The sequence below is a fragment of the Heptranchias perlo genome, chromosome 30 (genome assembly GCF_035084215.1).
Source record: "Heptranchias perlo isolate sHepPer1 chromosome 30, sHepPer1.hap1, whole genome shotgun sequence".
In the NCBI taxonomy this organism is placed as follows: Eukaryota; Metazoa; Chordata; class Chondrichthyes; order Hexanchiformes; family Hexanchidae; genus Heptranchias; species Heptranchias perlo.
Window position 1 is genome coordinate 15,189,057 of NC_090354.1, and position 25,810 is coordinate 15,214,866.

At 41.7% G+C, this 25,810-nt stretch overlaps 1 protein-coding gene across 1 annotated transcript in view; it reads right to left on the reverse strand.

The window, feature by feature from the left end:
* Positions 1–24,007, reverse strand: part of mpp2b (MAGUK p55 scaffold protein 2b) — a 274,695-nt gene extending 250,688 nt beyond the window's left edge. The window contains exon 1 of the mRNA XM_067968959.1: positions 23,922–24,007. The gene's annotated coding sequence lies outside the window, so the exon portion shown is untranslated. The remainder of the gene's footprint in view (positions 1–23,921) is intronic.
* Positions 24,008–25,810: the final 1,803 nt, after the last annotated feature.

Sequence of the window (25,810 nt, forward strand, 5' to 3'; positions counted from 1 at the left end):
GGGTAAATGGAATTAAGATACAGATCAGCCAAGACCTAATTCAATGGCCAAACAGGCTTGAGGGGCTGAATGGCCTACTCCTGTTCCTACATTCCTATGATGGAAAGGAGTTTCCTTAAAAAACTGAGCTAAGTGTATTGAATGCACAAATGCCGAGTGCAAGCCAAGCAATTTCACAAACAACCTGCATTTATAGAGTACCTTTAACACAGTACATGTCCCAGGTGGAGGGGTGGAAAGCAATACTGAGTATTAGTAGCTGTAGAGGAATCGGGGGAGGTGACTGAAGGCATGGTCAAAGAACTAGGTTTGAGGAAGTTTTTGAAGGTGGGAGAAATGTAGCAAAGCAGAGGGGTTTAGGGAGAGTGTTCCAGAGTGCAGAATGGCAAAACAGGGAATGCAAAGGAGGCCAGAGTCAAAAGAGTGCACAGTTGGATGTCGGTTCTGGTGGAGATTGCAGAGTTAAGATCAGGCAAAGCCATGAAGGGATTTGTAAAAGAGGACAAGAATTTTGAATTCAATGCACTGGCGGATGGAAAAGCCAATGGAGGTTGGCAAAGACAGGAGTGAAGGAGGATTGAGACGTAATGTGGGATGGGATGTGGGCCGTAGAGTTTTGGACAAGTTGGCCTTTACGTAGGGTGGAGGACGGGGCGTTGATGAGGAAAGCATGGCAGAAGTGAAGACTGGAAATGACAAAGTTGTGGAAGTTGATAAAGTTGTAGAGGTGGAAATAGATAAATGTGGGACTAATACTTCAGTTAATCGAAAATTCGGATATAGCCCTTTCCCTTACTAATGGTGCTGAAATGGTCTTTCCTCTTAATGCCATTTTCCCCTGTTAGTTTCATAGTGTCAATTTGACTTAGCTGGTAGCGGTCTCACCTGTAAGTCAGAAGGTTGTCGGTTCAAGCCCCCCTCCAGGACTGGAGCACATAATCTAGGCTGACATTCCAGGGTAGTACTGAGGGAGTGTCACATTGTCAAAGGTACCATCCTTAGGATAAGACACAAAACTAAGATCCTGTCTGCCTGTCCTAGGGGTCAGGTGGTTTTAAAGATCCCATGGTACTATTCGGGGAAGAGCAGGGAGTTTGCCTGGTGTCCTAGTTAACATTCATCCTTCAGCCCATCTACCATCAGTAACTACACAATATAACACATTTCCTGAGCTTCATCAGTTTCCATAGGTAAGCACACGCAGACTATGACCCAAAACTTGACCCGTGTACAAAGTATCTAGGATAGCAGTCATCCAGATGAACAACAAATCCTAGAGTATGCACTGAAAAGAGCTTGGAATTCCACTGTACACTCCCGATCTCTTCGACTAACAGAAAACACAACATTGATAATAAATATGAATTATTGGCTAATAGTTTAAGAATTAAGATCAAACAGAAGCAGATTAGATAGATTATAGTACTTCATTTAACTTTACAACTTTGGTTCCAAAATTATAAAAACTCAAGCATAGTCATTTTCTCCAGTCGCTTTTGACGATACATGCATGATAAAAAATAGCTTTATATGAGAGATGAATCTGTGCAGCCCTTCATTTGTCTTCAGCTCAAGTAGTGACACAGCAAAGTAGGTAAATAGCAAGGCATGGGTACCAGCCTGCTTATATCTCCTTTTGATATCCAGGCTGGCATCGATGAAAGATAAAAAGGTCTCCTGCACAGTTAGGCAAATCTGTTTCAATGCAGTGGCAAAAAGAATCCACAAATGTTACAATAATGGGTTAGTTACACATTCCTATAAATACAGAATATAGAGATTCTTCTGGTCTCAAACAGGACAGATCAGTAGGTCTGTCATATTTACATTCTTCTTATCCTCACTCAGCATATTAGTGCAGCATTGTGCTTTATCACAGGGTTATAGGCTGGATTTTTCAAAAGCATTCTCACAGCAGGGAGCTTGTGACGGATGGAATATCCTATGGGGCCCTGCTGACTTCCATGCACAAATTCCCAATACTTGCTCCCAGTACAAAGCTCTGTGTCGGCTGCACGAATTCAAAAAAAAATCAACATCAATCTTTCATTGAAATAATTTGGCAACTAACCCTTTCAGCTGCAAGTACTAACCTATGAAACCTTGAATTTATCTAAGACAAGTATGCAATGTATGCGCCTCTGTGCAAAGTGGTGGTACGATAGGGATTCTTTTAAATCCCCAGAGTTCCTCACTTCAGAAGGCTGACCCAAAGAAATACTGAACTTTCTCAGACAAGAATGGATGGAATGGGAAAAATGTATCTGCACCACTCACACATCTCTTAGTAGCTGGGCACTGAGCAATGTGGACAATGGCCTGGCAATTGATTACATGATGAAGAGGGACCTGAAGAACAGGGAGAAAATAATAGTTATATATTATTTTTACATATACATTAAAGTATGAATTAATGTGTTCAATTAACACAATGGAGAGGACTACCTTCTGAGTATTTTCCTCAAAATATTTTACAATTCACATTTGACTACTCCACTCATACACTATGGAATGCAACACAACTTCTACATTCAATTTGTTAAATATATAGTACATGCTGCAATGCTCTTTATTTTTCAATCACTCTCTGATCATTTATGTTCTGCAGTCCAAACATTATTAATTTCTGTAAAAAAAATGCACACAAGTAATCACAACTTCCCCATGAAAGTAGACTTTTTTTTAAAAATGAAAACATTTCGAACTGCCAGATTGCAATTTTCAACAATCTAAAATATATTTCTCTTCTAATTGAAAGACAGAGGAAGTGCTGTGCACACCAATTAGAGCTGAAGAATACCAATTATATTCATCAGTTCGCATACTGTGCCACAGCAAGCTGAACTACCTCAGTGGGCCCAAAGACATGTTGCAGCTTGCCATTCCACCATTCAATAAAACCAGTGATAATCTTTCAAACTGAATGTTCACTGAGGCAGGAATGGTATTTGTGCAGTCAAGAACAAGTTGCCCTGTGTAGCAAGGTCCTACAGAGAACCAGATAACATCGACTGCTGTCAGGGTTACATTAAAGCTCACAGCTCTATACTTTAATCATTTTTAATGGCATGACGATCATTGTCTCAAACTTCTTGGTGGGTGGGTGGGGATAGAATGTGACAGAGATTTGTTAAACCTTATGAATGCCTAAACATTCGGAAATTAATAGATAGTTGCAGCATTTTTGAAATGGGTCAATAGTGAAGTCTTTATTAAAAAAAAAATGTTTTTTGTATCTCAAACCGCCCACATTGCATTCTGTGTTTGTGAAAATTGTTGTATTTCCTATCTATAGGTTTGCAATCTTGCAGATCCAATCAATGTATGATAGCTACACTGATTTTGAAGTTAAACTGGACAAAAAAAAAATCACTAATAATTTACAGGAACTCCTGATATAGAATCATACAGCACAAGAGGTGGGCATTCGGCCCATTTTGCCTGTTCCAGCTCTTTGAAAGAGCTATCCAATTTGGGCTCCCACTCCACTGCTCTTTCCCCGTAGCCCTGGAAATGTTTCCTTTTCCAGTATATATCCAATTCCCTTTTGAAAGTTACTACTGAATTTGCTTCCACTATCCTTCCAGGTAGTGCATTCCAGATCAGAACTCGCTGTGTTAAAAAAAAATTCTCCTCATCCCCCCATGGTTCTTTTGCCAATTATCTTAAATCTATGTTCTCTGGTTACAGTGGAAACAGTTTTTTTTCTATCTACTCGACCTAAAGAGTTGCATGGCATTCTCAGTTTTGCATGATTACTATCTTTTCTGCAACTGGATGACCTTTAAACATTGCCCAAAATACATCATTTCAACACCAAATCTCTGGAGAGAATATCACTGATACTGCTTCTGAATATTCATCTCGCCACAAAACGATGGGGCATGTAATATTCAAAAGGCATCAATGAAACAAGATAACTTGTATCAATCACTTCTGCAGTTGCATACACAAAATATCTTGCAAGTAGTATTAATTTCATGAAATGCTTCTATTCAAGATTATCAGTGGTTTCACCAGTCATCTTATGTGGCAATGACTAGACCAGAGATATCAATCTAAACCAGGCCTACATGGGTGACACAGAACAATAAATACAGATAGAGGCCTTGAATTTCCTGCATGGGCGCATCCCGGAACTTAGACCAAAAATGCTCCCATTCTCCCAATCAAGATAGGACAAAATTCCCCGCCAATCTAATTAGAATACGCCCAAACATAAAAATGGGCGTAAATCGGTGTAAACAATCGGGCCCCAAGGAAAGATTCTTGAACTGAGGGCTATTAGACTACAGGATGCTTCACCTCAGGTATGATGTAGAGATGCCGGTGATGGACTGGGGTGGACAAATGTAAGGAATCTTACAACACCAGGTTATAGTCCAACAATTTTATTTTAAAATCACAAGCTTTCGGAGATTATCCCCTTCGTCACCTGATGAAGGGGATAATCTCCGAAAGCTTGTGATTTTAAAATAAAATTGTTGGACTATAACCTGGTGTTGTAAGATTCCTTACATTTGTTCACCTCAGGTAGGTATTGAGATAGAGACTAGAACATCATTTAAAAGGGAATGGGATAAATATTTGAGGAAGATCTAGGGGGAATGGGGTTACAGGAGATAGTGCCAGCACCAGCACAGACACTGAGGCCTGAATGGCCTCCTCCTGTGCTATAATTTCTATCATTCTATGAAAACTCTCCTTTATATGATCTGAATCCAGGGGGTGGTTTAGAAATGTCGTACTGAGCTGAGTTCAGGATGATGTGCCCTGTGAGAACTGCCCCAAACACCGAGCCCGCTGCCCTTTGTGAGATCTTTCAGATTGGTTCAGGTCCTTCTGTACTGGCTGGTTTTGACGTGTGAAGTCCATGGCCAGATCAGCTCTGACTGAGGCTCCCAGTTCAGCGTTGTCAACTTCACACAGAACCCGAGTCCAAACCAAAATTCAAGAATGGGAGAGAGATCAGTTCTGTTAAAAGTGGCATCGACTGGGGAGCCTGACCACACCTTGTGAAGTGCAGGGGGATTCTGGCTATAGTTACAGGGTGAATATCAGTGGGTTATATGATTACGACGAGTTACAGGTAAGATATTGAGGCATTACACCTATTACTACCAGCTACACATTGATGATCAGTGAGATATTGTATTGGTTATATGGGGAATCTGAATGTTACCAGTAATACGTTTAGTTATCAGCACAATTTCAGTGAGTTACTATTAATTACTGGTGGAATCAAAGTTCCTCCCACCTCTGGTTTCCCTTCTGCAAATTTCTCCCTCATATTTGGTTTCCCCTTTTCCCTAGCCTCAGTTTCCTTCGCTTGCTCATGGGTAGCCTCCTAGTTCTTGGAGCTTCTCACACAACACAAGACGCAAAGAAACTCAACGACAGGAGACCCAACCTTTATAAGGTAAATGCAGTAACAGGTGATCCGATGTCACGTGATCAGACATCACATGGTCAGAATGTCACATGATCAAACCTCCACGAATGCCTCCAACCAAAGTTGGCAATGCTAAGTAACAAAGGTCCATGAAGAACAGCATCACAATATTTTGAATCATGTGGTTCACATGAAATTCAATTGTTAATTATACTTAACGATAAGATACATAAAAATTATTCAGATTTAGTCCTTTAGGAACTTTGGAAGTCAAAAGAAGAAAAAAATTACTCATTGCACCAAGACTGTTTTTGTCGGTCATTGGCCTTAATCGTGGAAGACCTACCAGTGTTATTAATGTAAAGTTGCTTCTGAGGGTCTACGGTCTCACTTTGTTTGACATGCCCAAATTTACAGGGATCACCCTCTTTAACAGGAAATATGACTCAAAAGATAAATACAAACAGGGATACCAAGAAATTATAAATTCCCAATGTAATTATTGATTTTTTTTTGCTCAGTTGTTTTAATATAAAAAGATAAGGATTCTTTTCAAAACTTAACATATCAATCAGCTAAAGAGCAATGGTACTTGTAATTAGCTTCAATCATGACTTTTAAGCTATTAGCCATCTGTTTGGGTAGAGTTTAAGGGAACCAGACTTACCAATGCTGTGACCATCCATCCCAAGACTACTTTAAAAACAAAATGCCGTGTAGTATTTTAACATGCTAGAAAATCTCACTGCGTAATAATTTAAATCTGTACATGAAACTCTTGAATTTTCCTGCAGATTTGCAGTCACGACAAATGGAAGCCAATAGCATTGATATATCTGAAATTACCACAGAATATGGTGGTATAGCTGCTTTAATGGAACAGGTAACCCAAAATATTTTAAGGTGATTGGCAAAACAACCAAAGGCAACATGAGGAAAAACCTTTTTACGCAGCGAGTGGTTATGATCTGGAATGAATTGCCTGAAAGGGTGGTGGAGGCAGATTGAATCGTGGCTTTCAAAAGGGAATTGGATAAGTACTTCGAGGGAAAAAATCTGCAGGGCTACGTGGAAAGGGCGGGGGAGTGGGACTAACTGGATTGCTCTTGCAGAGAGCTGCCACGGGCTCGACGGCCAAATGGCCTCCTTCTGTGCTGTAACCATTCTATGATTCTATATAACCATTTGTTTATTGCATCACATGTGGTTATAAAATCGCAATTATTTGATCAAATTCACTTAGTTTAAACGGTACAACTTATCTTTGCGTAATATAAAGTAACAAACATGCTCCGCTTCTCCACATCAGTGGGTGATCTTACTTGACGTAAAACAAATCCTAATGACACTTCTGCATTCTCCTTCTCAGCCTGGCGAAAGCTTCTCCTAGCAGCTTTCTGTTTTGAAAAACCCGATTGCCTTCACAGCTTTTGATGGACTTAACTGCCTGTGTCTCTGCATTTTCTTTTCCCTCTGTTCTTAGCCAAAAGGGAAGGCAAATCAGACAGATTTGCCAAGTGCCGGGGACCAGAGACTTCCCGACATGATGGGTGTGAGGTGTTTATCTATTACTGAGACAAGCTAATGAATTGCTTATTGCTTACAGTCTTTGGGGAAACATCTTTCATTAGCATACTAACCACCTGTAATCTAGGCACCATTCTTTTCCTCAGCTTGTGTAAATACACTTTATTTAAAATACATTTAAAAGATAACTTCTCCCCCAAAAATCTATGTGGAAAAACGATCGAACTAATCCTGAAACGTGACACCCTATAGAACAAAGCAATTCACTTGTACTTTTAGGAAATTTAACACAACTAGAAACTCCACTACCAGGTTCAAGGCTAAAGGATTAAAGTGATGCTGTTTATTATTATAGAGGATCACAGATTGGCACGGCAGCTTGAAAATAGATTATGTAAAAATCAGGTTTAAACCTTCACTTATCTGAAGGAAGCAGGCTTGCACTGCACCTGTTCCAGAGGACAGCTTCATATAAAAAATTTCATGGATTAAATTTCACAATCTAAGAATCGGTTAGCTGCCAGCCTGCTGGAGGAACTTGACACGGTTTCAAAAGGTTTCTTTGAAATTTATACAAAGTTCCTTTATATGCCAAAGAGAATATTTCAAAATAGAAAATCAAACTTTCCGTCCTCCCTTTGAATATTCTCTAGCCTTTAATACAGTTGCTAGATAATTCTCCTTGCAGATTTAGTACATCTGAGAAAACAATCATATTTTACAAAAAGTGAAATATTTTGAGTTCAACTTTTTCCTCAGTGATATCCTCATTAAAGTGACTCGGTGCCACATTGCTTTTTGGGTGTGGGAGAGATCTAATGAAGAGGCCACACACTGGTTCATATCACTGCTTTTACCAGTAAGAAAGCAAAATGAATACTTGAAAGCAGCCCTGCAGTGAGCACTTGAACTCAGGGTTTTTTTTTTCTTCGTTATTCTTCTAAAAGTTTCGTCTGTAGTAAAATGATTGCTATCTGAACAAGCCAAGTGTACATCCCCAGATGCAATTCAGTAGACTTGCCAACGCTGTGTTCGACATGGCCATTTGGTTTGACAGTTCACAAAAGAGCTTAGTGTTAGCTCAAACCACTGATGTGCCATAGACTGTGGAATGATGGGAATGTGGGTTTCTTCTATTATTACCCACAAGTCAAATATCCAATCTTAACTGGACTATTAGAAGGAGGAAGAATGTGGAGCACACCCCAGCAGCAAGACACAGAAACAATCCAAATTTTGCACACTTTACATTTCCAATCTGGCTCACTTAATTCTCCAAATTAAGAAAATATTTGTTTGGGGCTACAGCTGCATAAAAATCTACCAGAGTGTCTCGTATTGATTATTTGTCCATCATTCACATTCAGTGTGAAAATTTTTACAGTTAAAATGGTGCCAAAGAGTTAAATTTAGGAACGGATGATTTCCCCTCCTCCAAGCTGGCTGTAAAAATTAGCATGGCACACTGTGCTAATCCACATCATCCAACTGTTACTTATGTCCAATTAATTTTGAAATTAAACTGAGGAATGTTGTACTTCTTTCAAAAGAATTGTTACCCACCAACTGATATCTAAAAGGAGACAACACATTTATAAAATGATGCTTAAAGTAAAAAAAAACTAATGCCCACAACGTCATTTCATTGCGAATTCTCCACTGGATGAACTTCTAAAAGCCAAAAGGTTTTAAGAACTTGTACAGAATGTAAAAAAACAGAATGGTAGAAGAACTATATAATGCCAATTATAACCTCTGGGGATTGAAGTATTTCTGCTCAGTTCTCAACATCTGTACATCTGTAGCATTTTTTTTTAAAGTCAAGTAAACTGTTTTTCTGTAAAATTATAAAGCTCAAGATCCACAATCAAAATTTAAAGGACAGGAGGCCATTCAGCCCATTGTGTCTGAGCCACTGCTAATTCTTCAATGGATCCATCTCATCCCATTTCCCTGTCTGATAATCTGTGTTATGACCTCTCCCTCAATAGCCACTTGTGGTAAGCCATTCCATGTTCTAATAATCCTGCGTTAAAATATTCTTCCAACTTCCCCCTTCATACATGCAGTGATAATCCAGAGTTCCTGCCACCTTGTTGCTCATTGTTTCCAGTGGTTAGTCAGCCTTGCCATGAGAGATCTACTCATGGGCTTTTCCTGCCGGTTTTTCTGACCTTGGGGAGGACCCAGGGATTTACAAAAGTTGTCAAAATCAGTCAGAAACAAACACCCACTAACTGATTTCCAGATGTACCAACAGACATTAGACTCAAATTGACCCAAAAAGGTATTTTTTACAATAAGTATCTCAGGACCGTAAATAAAAATTTGCATTTATATAGCGCCCTCAAAAATGTCCCAAGGCACTTCACAGGAGCGTTATCAAACAAAATTTGACACCGAGCCATATAAGGAGATAGTGGGACAAGGAAAGGGATTGGTTTTAAGGAGCGTCAGAAAGGAGGAGAAAGAGGTAGAGAGGTGAAGAGGTTTAAGGAAGGAATTCAAGAGCTTCGAGCATGGGCAGCTGAAGGCACAGCCGTCAATGGTGGAGCGATGAAAATCAGGGATGCGCAAGAGGCCAGAATTGGAGGAGTGCAAAGATCTCGGAGTGTTATAGGGCTGGAGGAGATTACAGAGATAGGAAGGGGTGAGGCCATGGAGGGTTTTGAAAACAAGGATGAGAATTTTAAAACTGAGGCGTTGCCGGACCAGGAGCCAATGTAGGTCAGCGTGCACAGCAGTGATTGATGTGAGTTAGGATTTGGGCAGCAGGGTTTTGGATGAGTTCAAGTTTACAGAGGGTGGAAGGTGGGAGGCTGGCCAGGAGATCATTTGAATTGTCAAGTCTAGAGGTAGCAAAGGCATGGATAATGGTTTCAGCAGCAGATGAACTGAGGCAGGGGCAGAGACAGACGATGTTACAGAGGTGGAAGGAGGCAGTTTTGGTGATGGATCGTATATGTGGTCGGAAGCTCATTTCCGGGACAAACAGGACGCTAAAGTTGCGAACGGTCTGGTTCAGCCTCAAACAGTGGCAAGGGAGAGGGATGGAGTCGATGGCTAGGAAACGGAGATTGTGGCAGGGACCGAAGACATTGGATTAGGACTTCCCAATATTTAGTCGGAGGAAATTTCTACTCATCCAATAGTGGATGTCGGACAAGCAGTGTGACAAATTAGAAGCAGTGGAGGGTTTAAGAGATGTAGTGGTGAGGTAGAGCTGGGTGTCGTCAGCGTGAGAATCCCTGTGTGGTCAGTGTCCAGTAAAATAGTAAAGTGCCTACGTGGCAAAATAGCAGAAGTAGCAATGTGGTTAGGCAAGGGTTAATTAGTTGGTAGCTGAGGTTGGTAGAGGGCCCCCCCACTTCTAGGCCATATGTTTGCGTAGTCAGCAGGCCTGCATTGTCTTATCAATGTAGGAGTCTTTGATGTGTTTCAGGGTCTGGTCTGAGTGTCTCCATGCAGCGAGCTAATCAATATTGGTAACAGCTTAGCAAGACCAAAAGGACATTCCAAGTTGGAAGATAAGGAGGTATCCCCTTTGATGTCTAATTGCAGCATGATCAGCACATGGAATATCTGTGATTGGCCGGCAATCATGTAACCTCACATGGCCAACCTATGCCCAGCTTATGATTGGTGTTGACACTTGTGTTAAAGATGTTCCAACCTCTATTGATCTGTATAAAGGTATGAATTTCTGTATGTGTCTTTGTCTTCTTACTCTGTTAGAATCGACCGGACTCCCTCAGGAGTCTGAATCGAAGCTACAGACTAAGTCCTGCTATTAAAGTTGTGTTGAACTTTAAAGGTGTATTCGACTCAGTGTTTGCTGAACCAGACAGAGGGGAAAAAATAATCCAGTTCATCATTTGGTGGCCCATACGGGGATTTCAACGGTCGTTCACCGAGAGTTCGCGGAGTAAGAGGCAGATTGTCTTGGACAGCGGAGGAAGGAGAGAGCGCGCCCGATGTGAGTAAAACCTTCTTTACTATATCGGCTTTCCTAAATCTGTTAAGTCTGACGACGAATCGTCCAATCGCTAACACTTGTGTGGCGTCCTTACAAGATTCAGGTCAGTCTGGCGAATACACAGAAATAGCAGGAAGAGGTCAGTGGTCGGATATCACTGAGGGTCAGTACATGTACTGAGGGAGTAACTTGTAAGTGGTAGGTCAGTGATCAAATTGTCACTGAGAGTCGACGTTCGAGTTCCTGGTGATTGGATATAAACCGGAACTTCGAGTCAGTGATCAAATTATCGCTGAGGGTTAGGGTTCGAGTTCCTGGTGATTGGATATAAACAGGAACTTCGAGTCCCTGGGGATTGGGTATGAACAGGAACTGATTGCTTGTGCTGATCAACTAAGGAAGGAAGTGCCTGTCTCAAACGCGCAGCCTTAGACCGGTTGTTAAGAGGGGAGATCCCCCATGCGAAGGTCAGGACCCTGAAGTGGGCGTAGAGACCAAGGGCACTTAGGATTGTGAGGCACAAGGAGTCAGGTCCATCCTTGAATTCTGTTCGAATACGGTTGTGTTGACTAGTTGATTAAGAGTAAAAGAAAATGGGAAATAAGATGGGTAATTGCCTGGATACCTCTGCAGAACCAGGGAGTGCCTTACAGACTTTGTGTGAAAAATATCCAGACATGGCAAAACAATTTAGACAATTGTCAGACGGGTTGAATAAAAAACTGTGGAATGGTCAATGGCCATTGGGAGGAACTAAAAACCTAGATACTGCCATAAAAGCGCAGGAATTAATTTGGAAAAATAACGGAAGTAAAGCAACCAAAGATTTAATTGCTTTATGGAGACAGTACTGTCAAGAACTGAAAGAAGCTTCGTTATTAGCAAGTTGGCAGGATAACGCGTTGAAGTTAGGGATAGGACTCACTGAAGGAGGAGTGGTCAAGTCCGTAGAGGTCCTAAAAGGAGAATGTGCTCATGAAAAGCGCTCTAAAAAGAGGTCTGAAAAGACCTTGGGCGAGTCTAAAGCAGTTGATGAAAGTGGATTACGTAATCCAATGATTGGCCTTGCCTTGGCTGAGGGGGATGAGGATGAATTGGATGAGTGGAATTGTAGGTCCCGTGTAGCTCCCCAGGGTCCTAATGCCCCTCCTGCGTACGGTAACATTTATCCCCCGCTCCCGGCGACTGCGGGACTGGCTGTTCAAACCCCTGTGATAATGCCTCAAATTGTCTCCCCGGTCTCCTCCCGTACCAGAAGTAAAACTAGGGAATTATTGGCTCCAACATTTAAACTCTCAGCCAGCCCATTTAGTTTAGGACAGTGGAGGGATCAGAGACTGGACAGTCAGGGACTTAGAGACGCAGACACTGAAGAGTCAGGAGACGACTTGCCATCACTAAACTTAGAACGTACTACTGAGACACTAGCTAGGTATGAGCCGACCCCTCGTCAGTTACCAATGAGGCCGATGCCTAACCCCGCTTTTGACCCAAACCCAGCCAACGCCGGAGTAGCCGGCAACTCCCGAACGATAGATGTGTACTGTCCATGGAAACCCAACGAGATAATGGCCATTCTAACCGGGGTGCCGGATAGGAGAAAGTCACCTACCGCATTTATAGAATTCCTTAAGACTACCGTTTCCGTCTATAATGCAGAATCAAGGGACTTATGGTCGCTAATACAGCAAGTTTTAACCCATGCTGAACATACCAAACTCCTGGACCATTTGAATGTCCGGACTCATGCCGCATTGGTAGCACAGATACCAAACAATGATGTTGAGCGGCAGGAGCGTCTTTTGGGTGCCCTTAGTGCTATTCTACAAAAACCAATTGACATAACTAAGATCTTAGACACCAGGCCTAAAAAGGGCGAGGGAGCAGACGAATATTTGGAAAGATTCTCGGAAGTATACCAGAATCAGTCAGGAGACACAGCGTACCGTGAGGGAAGAGACTCACCACAGTATTGCGCTATGCTACTGAACTGCCTACCGATTCCGGTTGCTCAAGCAATTAGGACTAATAATATGGACTGGTCAGAGAATAGTTCCAGCCAGATGAATAGGGCAGTGAAATACTACTGGACGGATAATAAGCACCAGGAAGGTCAGGCCCAGGTTAGAGTTAAAACTGAGTATGTGGTGAAAAAGGAAGAGCCGAAACGCACCCCAGACAGAACAGGATATCAGATGGAGCCTCAGTGTTGTGTCCCAGGATGGGTTGACGGAGAAGGGTATGGGTACGATACACACCCTAACAGACCAACCGCCCCTAACTATGGCCCACCCTACGTTCCCCTGAGACGTAATTTTGAAGTGAGAAGGGGAGGAGGGAGACAAACAGGGTCGGATGCCTGTTTCAATTGTGGTCAGCTAGGCCACTGGAGCAAGGAATGTCCCTCCCGTAGACAGGGAAGAGGGAGCTGTTTGCACTGATAAGAGCTTGTGTCCTTGGAAAAGACCAAAGGGTTAATGTGTACACAGATTCGAGATACGCTTTCGGGGTAGTTCACGATTTTGGACAGTTATGGAAAAACCGAGGGTTTCTGACTTCTGCAGGTACGCAGATTTCCCATCAGAAGTTAGTCTCAGATTTGTTACAAGCCCTTATGCTACCAAGACAGATCTCAGTTATAAAATGTTCCGCCCACACGACAGGACAGACCCCAGTAGATATAGGGAATAGATATGCTGATCAGGAAGCGTCCCAGACACAGAGGGTGGTTGTCCCTAGAATGATGAGTCAGACTAAATCTCAAACAAAAGCAAGTCTCCCTCTGAAAAGCCAATGCCAACCATCCAAGACGCCATTAAATTACAGGAGGACACTCATGACGGTGATAAACAAATGTGGAAACAACTTGGTTGTACTTATGACTGTGTATCTAAATTGTGGGTTACCCCTGCGGGGCAGACTTGTATGTCAGATGAATTAGCACTATGGGTTATTGAATGTGTACACTTTGCAACTCATTGTGGTGCCAAAGCTGCTAGTGGTACGCTGCTGGCCACTTGGTGGCATCCTAGGTTGCAAGCCCTAGCCCAGAGCATCAGCAGTCGCTGCCTCATTTGTCAACAACACAACCCTGGGAAGGGAGTGCCTTGCGAATGGGGAAAGACCCCTTTGCCGGAAGGTCCCTTTGAGACCCTCCAGATGGACTACACTGAGTTGGAAAGATGTCAGGATTATAAATATGTCCTAGTTGTTGTTGATGTATTTAGTAAATGGATAGAGGCCTATCCGACAACAGATAACAAAGCCTCCACTGTTGTAAAAGTTCTGACGAAAGAGATCATCCCTAGGTACGGAATCCCAAATCAATTGAGTTCAGATAACGGCCCTCATTTTGTGGATCAGGTGAACAAGGAATTCTGCACCCAAATGGGCATTAAACAACAGTTACACTGTGCCTACAGGCCACAGGCCGCTGGGTTGGTCGAACGAGCTAATCAGACTTTGAAAAATAAACTGGCTAAACTGCAGGCAGAGACTGGTACTACTTGGCTTAAACTTCTTCCTATAGCCTTATTTCAGACACGTACTACTCCGGCTGGGGTAGCACGGTTAAGTCCTGCTGAAATTATATACGGGAGACCCCTCAAGACCCCCTGGAATCAAAACGCTCTGAAAACTGTCCACTTTCACCACATGACGACAGAAATGACTATCTATATTTTGTCATTAACTAAGGCATTGAGAAGCCTCCACTCTCGGGTAAGAGCTGCCTACGTCGAACTTCCCCCTATAGCCAGTCCATCTAAAATCGAACCGGGAACGTATGTGTTAATCAGGAATTGGACAAGGAAAGGACTGGAACCTCGTTGGGAGGGCCCTATCAGGTTCTACTCACCACCCCTACCGCTGTGAAGGTAGAGGGGAAGAGTGCTTGGGTTCACCTCCAACACTGTAAAACTATCAGTCCCGCGTCTCAAATTTAAAATGCTAACTTCTCTCTGCTAAGAAATCTTCCCTATACAGGTATCGTGAACAGCCATGAAAGTCTTCCCTTGGATCTTCTGCCTTGAGCTCTTGCTGACCCTGGGAGTAACCAAAAAGAGAACATGTCGACGGGACCAGCCTAAGTGCATACACCACCTATGCCAAGGAGACATACTTCGATGCAACAATAACGACCCAGACGGATTCGGAAGGTGGAACATCACCCGGATAGACGGATGTGCTGGGCTCCTGAGGCAGCCCCACCGCTCGATTGAGTTAGGAATATCGCATGGAGGAATACCTTGTTATTGGACTGAGTGCAAATATGATTATGTTTGTAAACGTGAAGGGAAAAAGACCCCTGAGCTGTGTCAACAAGGGAGAGATACACAGAGGTACGATCGGTACCTGAGATTTAACCGAGAGGAAGCGTAATGGGTTAGCCCCCATAGATATTTTTAACTATCTAAGATTAGAGGGTTCTCTGCCACAGAGACGTAAGAGAGATCTCCAACTCCAAAAGCGCGAACTGCACGTTAACACCTTCCTGTACATGAGTTATGTGTATGCCAAACGGCAGGGTATCTCTAGCTGTTGGGTGTGTTCCTACATCCCTACCCATTCCAAGGGAGGTATCCATTTAAAGCCGATTCCCTTTACGTCCCATGAATCTGCAGAATGGGTCATAAGACGAAACAATTCGGGAAATGCGATAGGAACCCCAGAAACAATAGAGTGGGCATCAGCAGGGTATAGCCTTAATGAATTTAGGGGATGGTATCAGCCTAATTACAATCGAGCCCATAAGCCCCCGTTCCTGCTCTTGACCAACACGTCTAGACCAAACGGGACGGTATGTTGGAATAAGAATGCCCCAAATAATGGCCCTTTTATGGGACATAGTGATTGCAGCACTACCCACTATTGGCTACCGCCCATGGTCAACCTGACTACCCAGGTCATGTTCCAGGGCCAGTGGGCCCCAACGCTTAATAAAACCAGTGGGTTGCTGTGGAATCACCTTGACTTTTGGCTTCTTATATATATGGCTAAAGAGGGAAATTTAACTGCATATAATGGTACGTATTTCATATGCGGCCATAAGGCGTACCCATGGTTGCCTCAGAACTGGATCGGGTCCTGTTATTTAGGATATGTAGTACCCCATATTCATCACTTGCCTTCCCTAGCGGATCATCACCAGTATAGACCTAAAAGGGAAATTACAGAAACGGAACGATATTTCTCTATTTTGTTCCCTGGGTATGGGGTAGCCAGGACAATTAAGGAAATTCGGCAGATGGCTTCGGTATTAGAAGAAGTAGCCAATGACACCACAGTAACACTGAAGGATATTAATGCAGAAATGATAGCCATTCGGACAGCGACCTTGCAGAATCGCATGGCTCTAGACTACCTGTTAGCCGCAAAAGGGGGAACATGTGCACTGATTGGATCAGAATGCTGCACCTACATACCAGATAACTCGGAAAATATAACTAATCTGGCTGAGCATATACAGAAAGCTGTAACAAAATTACACCAAACCTCAGGAGAAGGTTGGTTAGAATGGCTTCTCAGTGGCTCATGGGGATCGTATTTGATGCACGGATTAGTTATTCTAATTGTAGCAATACTTACTTTTAGCCTGATCGTTGCTTGCGTCAAAATCTGCTGTAAGGTAGCAATGGAACAAATTCGAGTATGAGACTCTGCTCAGGCAGAACTGATGAGTGAGCAAGGGTTGGTTATCATGAAATGATAAAAGGGGGAAATGAGAATCCCTGTGTGGTCAGTGTCCAGTAAAATAGTAAAGTGTCTACGTGGCAAAATAGCAGAAGTAGCAATGTGGTTAGGCAAGGGTTAATTAGTTGGTAGCTGAGGTTGGTAGAGGGCCCCCCCACTTCTAGGCCATATGTTTGCGTAGTCAGCAGGCCTGCATTGTCTTATCAATGTAGGAGTCTTTGATGTGTTTCAGGGTCTGGTCTGAGTGTCTCCATGCAGCGAGCTAATCAATATTGGTAACAGCTCAGCAAGACCAAAAGGACATTCCAAGTTGGAAGATAAGGAGGTATCCCCTTTGATGTCTAATTGCAGCATGATCAGCACATGGAATATCTGTGATTGGCCGGCAATCATGTAACCTCGCATGGCCAACCTATGCCCAGCTTATGATTGGTGTTGACCCTTGTGTTAAAGATGTTCCAACCCCTATTGATCTGTATAAAGGTATGAATTTCTGTATGTGTCTTTGTCTTCTTACTCTGTTAGAATCGACCGGACTCCCTCAGGAGTCTGAATCGAAGCTACAGACTAAGTTCTGCTATTAAAGTTGTGCTGAACTTTAAAGGTGTATTCGACTCAGTGTTTGCTGAACCAGACTGAGGGGAAAAAAGAATCCAGTTCATCAAGCGTACATGTGGAACCTGATGTCGTGTTTTCGGATGATGTCGCTGAGAGGCAGCATGCAGATGAGAAATAGGAGGGGGCCAAGGATAAATCCTTGGGGGACTCCAGAGGCAATGGTGCGGGAATAGGAAGAGAAGCCATTGCAGATGATTCTCTGGCTATGACTGGATGGATAGGAATGGAACCAGGCAAGGGAAGTCCCACCCAGCTGGATGAGGGAGGAGAGGCGTTGGAAGAAGATGGTGTGGTCAACTGTGTCAAAGGCTGCAGACAGGTCGAGAAGGATGAGGAGGGATAGTTTACCATCATCACAGTCACATAGGATGCCATTTGTGACTTTGATAAGGGCTGTTTCAGTGCTGTGGCAGGGGCAGAAACCTGATTAGAGGAGTTCAAACATGGAGTTACGGGAAAGATGGGCACGGTTTTGGATGTCGACAACACATTCAAAGGCTTGAGAGAAAAGGGAGGTTGGAGATGGGGCGATAGTTTGCATGGACAGAGGGGTCAATGGTGGGTTTTTTTGAGGAGGGGGGTGATTTGAACAGGAGGGTGACAGCATCTGAGAGGAAACCATTAACCATATCTGCTAACACACAAAAGTCCCCTTTGGCAGGAGAATAATGCATGCAAGTTACGTTATACAATACTTCTGTCTCTATAAAATAATATATTCTCCAAACTACAGTGAGCTGCACAGGTAGAACTGTTAGTTTTGTTAAAAAAATATACTCACACAGTGCTAACCTCACAACTTCTCGACAACCTTGGTGCTGTTTTATTCTTTGCATAATTTTTATCTTTCATTTATTGATATCTATCAGAAGGAAATGGCAGCTTTTAAGCACTGTGGGATGTCATTTCTGCAACACAAGGCAATACACCTTGTTTCAGAGGCACAACACAGCGCACTGAGTTTATGAATAGATTTGATTTTTGCACCACAGCACATAATTTGCACTTAGAATAAATGTCAGCACAAAATGGACAACATCCAAAAAAAAGCATGAGTTATAACACAATCATGCTAAAGAGTAAGGGCTAAAAAGGGGAATAAACAGCAAAGATCTGTCTTAAAAGAGAAATGCCGGGTATTTAATCCATCATTATCTCTGGCTATTGGCGTACTGATCTTTTCAATTCAAAGCTAAATCAGGACTTTATGAACATTTATCAGCTACGTCAGTTGGTTTCTGAAGATGTTCAGTCAGTTGCAATTCGCATCCTTTCAAACAAGACTATTCAAAGGTTTGGCTCAGATTTACAACTGAGGAAACCAAATTTTTTGTAAACCAGTCTTCCAGCTCACTTACCATATAGCTAAATGGAAAGAAACTAGTCAGAATTAAGGACTAATCTTTCATTATTTAGGTCTCAAGAAGCAGTGGAATCCTCACATTGATAAAGACAGGTTTCAGTCCCTCACATTGTTCAAGCACTTCCCGTATGTCTATAATTTGGGAAAATAAAACATTCCAGGTAGGATATGGACTCCCCCCAGAAATGAAATGTCTTAACATACATACACAGGTGGACATTTAGGATTGCATTTCCTCAGGACTGTAGTTCATTTCGTGAGTTGTGTCCTGCAGATTCAAAGTCTGGTTTACAACCTGAAGAAACCAAAAATGTATTGAGCTCAAGTTAAACTGCAATTCAGAAAATGGTGTCAGGCTTTGCATTAATCCCCACAGTGATGGTTTGCAGTCAATTGCAGGGTTACAATCTCCTGTTTTCCAAGTTCCATCAAACTGTCAGCCAGAAACTTAATTAACAAATAAGATTTAAATCCAAAAAGGTCCAGTGAGCAGTTATGCAGAAAACGAATAATGCAGAATGCATGTGAATGTTTCTTCATTAGCAACATTTACCAGATCAGTTCTTGCCTAACATTTAATGGATAGAGTAATGGTTAGGAGAGTTATTTGAACCCTTTGATCACAGAAAAAATTCTCACCTTCATACATTTAAAAAATGATTTTTATACAAGGTGCAACATTGGCACTCAATCACTGATATAACCATGTGTTCCCTCACTAACATAAATCTGCACATCGCGAAGTAATGCATGAAGTAACAGAGAGGGTTGATGAAGGTAGTGCAGTTGATGTTGTGTATATGGACTTTCAAAAGGTGCTTGACAAAGTACCACATTATAGACTTGTTAGCAAAATTGAAGCCCATGGGATTAAAGTAGCAGTGGCAACAAGGAAACAAAATTGGCTAAGAGACAGAATGCCAGGAGTGCTGGTGAACGGTTGTTTTTCAGACCGGGCGGAAGCATACAGTGGTATTCCACAGGAGTCGTTATTAATACCACTGCTCTTTTTGATATATATTAATGACCTAGACTTGGATATACAGGGCACATTTTCAAAGTTTGCAGATGACACGAAACTCAGAAATGTATTAAACAGCGAGGAGGATAGTAACAGACTTCAGGAGAATATAGACAGACTGGTGAAATGGGCAGACACATGGCAGATGAAATTTAATGCAGAGACATGTGAAGTGATGCATTTTGGTAGGAAGAATGAGGAGGGGCAATATAAACTAAATGGTACAATTTTAAAGCGGGTTCAAGAACAGAGAACAGAGACACCTGGGGGTGTACAGACACAAATCTTTGAAGGTGGCAGGACAAGTTGAGAAGGCTGTTAAAAAAAAGCATACGGGATCCTTGGCTTTATAAATAGAGGCAGAGAGTACAAAAACAAGGACGTCATGCTAAACCTTTATAGATTACTGGTTAGTCCCAACTGGATAATTGTGTCCAATTCTGGGCACCACACAGGATGTCAAGGCCTTCGAGAGGGTGCAGAGGAGATTTACCATAATGGTGCCAGGGATGCGGGACTTCAGTTACGTGGAGAGACTTGAGAAGCTGGGATTGTTCTCCTCAGAGCAGAGAAGGTTATGGTGAGATTTAATAGAGGTGTTCAAAACCATGAAGGGTTTTGAACAAGTAAATAAGGAGACACGATTTCCAGTGGCAGAAAGGTCAGTGACCAAAGGACACAGATTTAAGGTAATTGGCAAAAGAACCAGGAATGGGAAGACAAGGAATTTTTTTTACGCAGTGAGTTGTTATGATCTGGAATGCACTGCCTGAAAGGATGGTGCAAGCAGATTCAATAATAACTTTCAAAAGGGAATTGGATAAATACTTGAAGGGGAAAAAGCAGGAGAATTGGACAAATCGGATAGCTCTTTCCTCCTTCCCTGCTGTATCATTCTATGATTTTATCACACACAACAGCACAGTGGTTTTCAAACTTGTGTGTGTTGAGGACCCTCCGCAAATACTGACGTACGCCCACGGACCCTGTCTCCATAAAATTTCAAAAGGTATCAGCAACAAAGGTAGACAAAATGATCAATGCAGAAAGTTGTTTTTATTTTTACTGATAACAGAAACAACTGTGTTCAAAATGCGCTGACAGAAATCCTGATTTGAAGCTATGATTTTGCGACCTCACATCCTTAGAATTGCCACCAACTCTACTTCATAACTAATTCAAGTGATTTATGATGATATGCTTTGTTAGCACTCAGATCTACTCAGAAACCAGCGTTTTCACACCCCTGTGGATCTTGTATGCAAAATTGCAGTACATGAGAACACAACTGCACTAAACAAGGTAAGTGTATACAAGTATGCATATATTGTCATGGATGTCAAATTATTTACCCTGTTCAATACCATAGGTTTGCTGAAGCAATATGTTCAAAGACTGACCCATGGTAAAAATATTAAATATCTTGCTGATACTAAAAGATAGAGAGACTCACAGGTTTTATATACGCAATACTATTGACCTACCCCTTTACAAAAATTGCTTAAGATGCAAGTAACTGGTCTGCCCTCCCTAAAACCTTAGTCTCAGTTATTTACATTAGAAAATATTATTTTTTTGCTCTACCTCCTGTGGATTTGCAATATTTGATTAAGATGCAAACACATTATTAATGTTCATTCTTAGCATTCTTCTTGGTTATTTACATGATTATAAAATATACTTTAACTCCCTCTTAAAACATCAGTCCCCTCTGACACAACAAAACCCAATCAACATCACTAGGTCAGAATTTTTATTTAACGGCTTAAGCTCGTGAAAACCTGACTTGTAAAATTTCTGCTTGGCTGTCACAGCACATGCCGGGAATTTGAAAACTACAGCTCCCATGCTGCATCTGTCATGCGCACCATCAAAGGAAGCTCACTCCCTGGTCCCTTTCTACTTGGTTGTTATGTGACATCGGTTATCTTGATGTACTAACACCTTCCATAGGCACAGAATGAAGACCACAACTCCCTGACACCGAATTTGGAATTCCCCAGCATACAAGGCTCAAATTACGTTTTTAAGTCAAGTTCTTGGCTTCAAGATAGAATTGTAAACAATTTTACAACACCAAGTTGTAGTCCAGCAATTTTATTTTAAATTCACAAGCTTTCGGAGGCTTCCTCCTTCGTCAGGTGAACGATGTGAAAATTTTCACATCGTTCACCTGACGAAGGAGGAAGCCTCCGAAAGCTTGTGAATTTAAAATAAAATTGCTGGACTACAACTTGGTGTTGTAAAATTGTTTACAATTGTCAACCCCAGTCCATCACCGGCATCTCCACATCAAGATAGAATGACAAGCCTTTGCAGGGGAACTTCATCAAGGCATTCCTACCATTAAATGACCAATTTAATAGGCAAATTCAACGATTTTTTCAGAACTGTATAATTTCTAATCTGTTTGTGATGCTATAAAGACTATTTTTAGCAGAATACACTCACGCAAGTGAAGGAGGGTAACAGTGGACAAAAACAGCGTGTAGAAATTAAGTAATTTGCTTGGTTAATTTTACAGAACTTGATAGCTCGTGAATGGCAGCACTGAAACAAAAAATTGAATGGTTTGAATGTTTGTTTTTTTGGCTAGTTATTTGACCCTCATTAGTATTTTCTGGTACTTTTTGATTCAGCCATACTTGATGAATAAGATGTTTGGTAAGTTAATAAATAAGTGGTTATTTCAGACAGTCACAACTTTCTGCACCACAGCTATAAGGTGTGACACATCTTCAAGTGTGATGCCATGAGCACACGCTAGACTTAATATACAGGTGTAACATTTGTTAGATTTAAAGCAACCGTGTACTATTTTACATCACTACTAGCCTGGGTCACATATGAATATTTGAAAAGGAAACGATCTACTAGTCCATCCAGCCTGTCTCACACAATTGTGATACGTTATGCATCACAATACATAGACTCCTTACACGCCCACAGCCATGTAATCTCCTGGGAGAAGTGAAAAGCCAGATAAAAACCCAGGCCAATTAAAGGGGAAAAAATGGAAAATTCCTCTCCATCCCCCTTCGGCAATCAGAACTAGTGATCACAATAACCTTGATTTACTGGATACCAATCATATTTAGTTATATGGCACAAGATGATCTTTGCCCAGTCAGAAACAGGTCCAGCTCTCGCTTGAAGCAATACAGCGAATCAATATTCACCACACGAGCTGGCAACCTGTTCCTCGGATCCACTATTCTCTAGGAAAAGAAGAAACACGTAGTTCTGCTCTTACATAATTTGTAAGCACAACCTCTGGTCCTTCCTAACCTATTCAGTTGAAATAATTGGTCTCCATAAACACAATCTAGTCCCTTCTTTATTTTATAATCCTCAATCATCCCTAAATCTACGTTTCTCTAAAGTATAAAGACCCAGTGCAGAATCTATCTGAGTAACAAAGGTGTTTTAAACTGGGAATTAAACGTGAGGCTCTCCTCTGCACCTTTTCCACAGCCTCAATATCCCCCACCACGTGAGGAGACCAAAAATGGACACAGTATTCTAACTGAGGCCAAACCAAGGTCTTGTATAAGGTCAGAACGGCATGCTTTGTTTTATAGTGAATTGTCCTGTGAATATACCCCACGACCCTGTTCGCTTTAGCTACAGCTTCATGGCATTGCTCATGATCCTTTAAAAATGAATGCACTAAAATACCCAAATCTCTTTCATTCACCACTGGCTTTAATTCTTTTCCCTGTGGGACATATGTATGTTTATCATTTGACCTTCCCAACTGTATAACACTACACTTTTCTCAGTTAAATATCATTTTCCAAACACAGGCCCAGTCCCCAACATGCAGCATTGTTTACAGTCACTGAATTGAAACTGCATTAGGAAGGGTCAAAGTTGAATTCCAAACCCATCGAAATGGTGTCAAAATTCAATTGCAGTAAACACTTGTAATAACAGAAGTCACCATAGGGGGCACATTTTAGCCAAGTTCATTCACATCAGTTTCTATGGGCCATTTTTCAAATACTTTATCAGCAAAACTGTTCCATTCTATATTGGTTTTAACTACTCTAAGCAGAATGATGTAACATTTGCAAATGTCAGACATTCTCAACTATGGCCACTGAAGGTAAAAGTCTCTTCAGAACAGGTAAGAGCGTTTAGAATGTCTACTGTAAACTCCTTAACATAGGTAAACCAGCTTTTAGAACAGAACACTTGTATTAGAGAGTTTGAAAACTCCAAATGTGCCATTTGGTATTCTGCACATAAAACATTGAGCTAGAACTTGCTCAGAGAGGCATGGCAACGCTCGCAGCAGCTCCTGTGGATTAAAGGTACAAATTTTACTTACTGCGGATCCGTGGCGTAGACTTGCGTGATTTGTAAGTTTAAAAAAAATACGCGCCATCAACCCAGCCTCTGAACAGCGTGGGTTGATTTGCATGGGAAATGTCTGTGAGAATGGAAGTCACGCCCACAAAATCTGTCAGGAAGAGTAGTCACGCCCACAAGCAGGCAAATAGAAATCATTCATTTAAAGTCAACTATTCTGTAGGTCAGTCTAAGTAAAAATTTAACTTTTTAAAAAATAAAATGCCACGCAAATAATTGAATTTAATTGAAGAGACAGAAATTAAAAGTAAAAACAAACATTTTTTGAATTTTTTTTAATGATCAAAAAATATTACAATAAGGAGTAATATGATATTCCACATTTTTAAATTTTTTTTAGTTGTTTTGCAGTCATTAAGAGTCATCACGCTTTTAAAATGTAATGTAGACCTGGTATTTTTCAGCATACCTTTTGGTGGGGTAAGTATTTTCGTTCCAGCCGGGCAGATGGGCAAGTTTACGATTTTTGAATGATTTCAGTGATTGTAGCGTACCATGCCCCTTTAATTTGCAGCTGTCAAATCGCCAGCGAACCAATGGGAGCAAGTTCACGATTTCCGTGATTTAGTGTGCATGTGCAAATGCATGAGCTTACTCCATCGATTTGCTGGCGGAGAGAGAACGCCATTGAGTAACAACATGCACAAGTGAGTAATTTCTGCCTCAATGTATTGAGGGAATACTGGAAAAGAAAGCCCACACATTTTGCTTCAGCTTGTCCCATTAGCTTAAAGAAGTAATCCATACTTGGGTAGAGGGGCAGTTTGAGTCTTTTTGTGCAGATACTAAGCTGTTTTTTTTCAGTGGCACAAAGTTTCCCTCTCATGTTGTCAACAGCTGATAAATGAAAGAGTCTGAATGAGGGTCCTATTTTTTTTTAAAAATCAATTATGGTCTATGAATTTTTTTGCCTCTTTAATGGCAACAGAGAACAGATCTATTGGCAATTGTAAACAATTTTACAACACCAAGTTATAGTCCAGCAATTTTATTTGAAATTCACAAGCTTTCGGAGGCTTCCTCAGGTGAATGTTGTGGAAATGAAATCCTCGAACCTTTCGCATTTATAAATCATAGAACAATACTTGGTGATTACAGACAGTGTTTTCAACTGCCTGTTGCCAAGGCAATCAGTGTGCAGACAGACAGGTGTTACCTACAAGGTCTCCGAATATACAAACCACCAAAAAAAAAAGGCAGAAACATCGAAAAGACAGCAAATGACCCGTTGTATTAAAAACAGATAACATTTGTTCGCTGGTGGGGTAACGTGTAGCGTGACATGAACCCAAGATCCCGGTTGAGGCCGTCCTCATGGGTCCTCATCTATTGGCAGTTGAGATAAGGGAAATTGACCTACTGACAGTTTGGTTGGGGCGGGGTTAATTTATTGATAGTCTAGTTGGGAGATAGATTTATTGAGAATCTCATAAGGGAAGTTGATCTATTGGCAGTCTAGTTGGAGGGTTATCGTAATTGGCAGTCTGGTGGGCGGGGGGGTGAAATTGACCTCTTGGCAGGGGGGGGGAAGTGGGGGTGGAAATTGATCTAGTTGCAGTCTGGGGTGGGGGAAGATTGACTGACCAGCAGTCTAATTTGGGGAGATTGATTTATTGGCAGTCTCATTGGGGATGGAGATTAATCTACTGTTAGTCTCTCTGGGTAGGTGCAGGAAAAAGAAATGCATCCAAGTTCTTTGGCAGCCCAGTATGGAAATTTCATCTCGTTACCCGAGTGTCTTGTCATAGTGAGTGGGGAAGATGCCCATATGTTCTCCAGTGGCTGAATTGGGAGGAAAAACAAGTAACTTCAACCTACCACATTGCATAAAGAAATTGTCTCTCTATC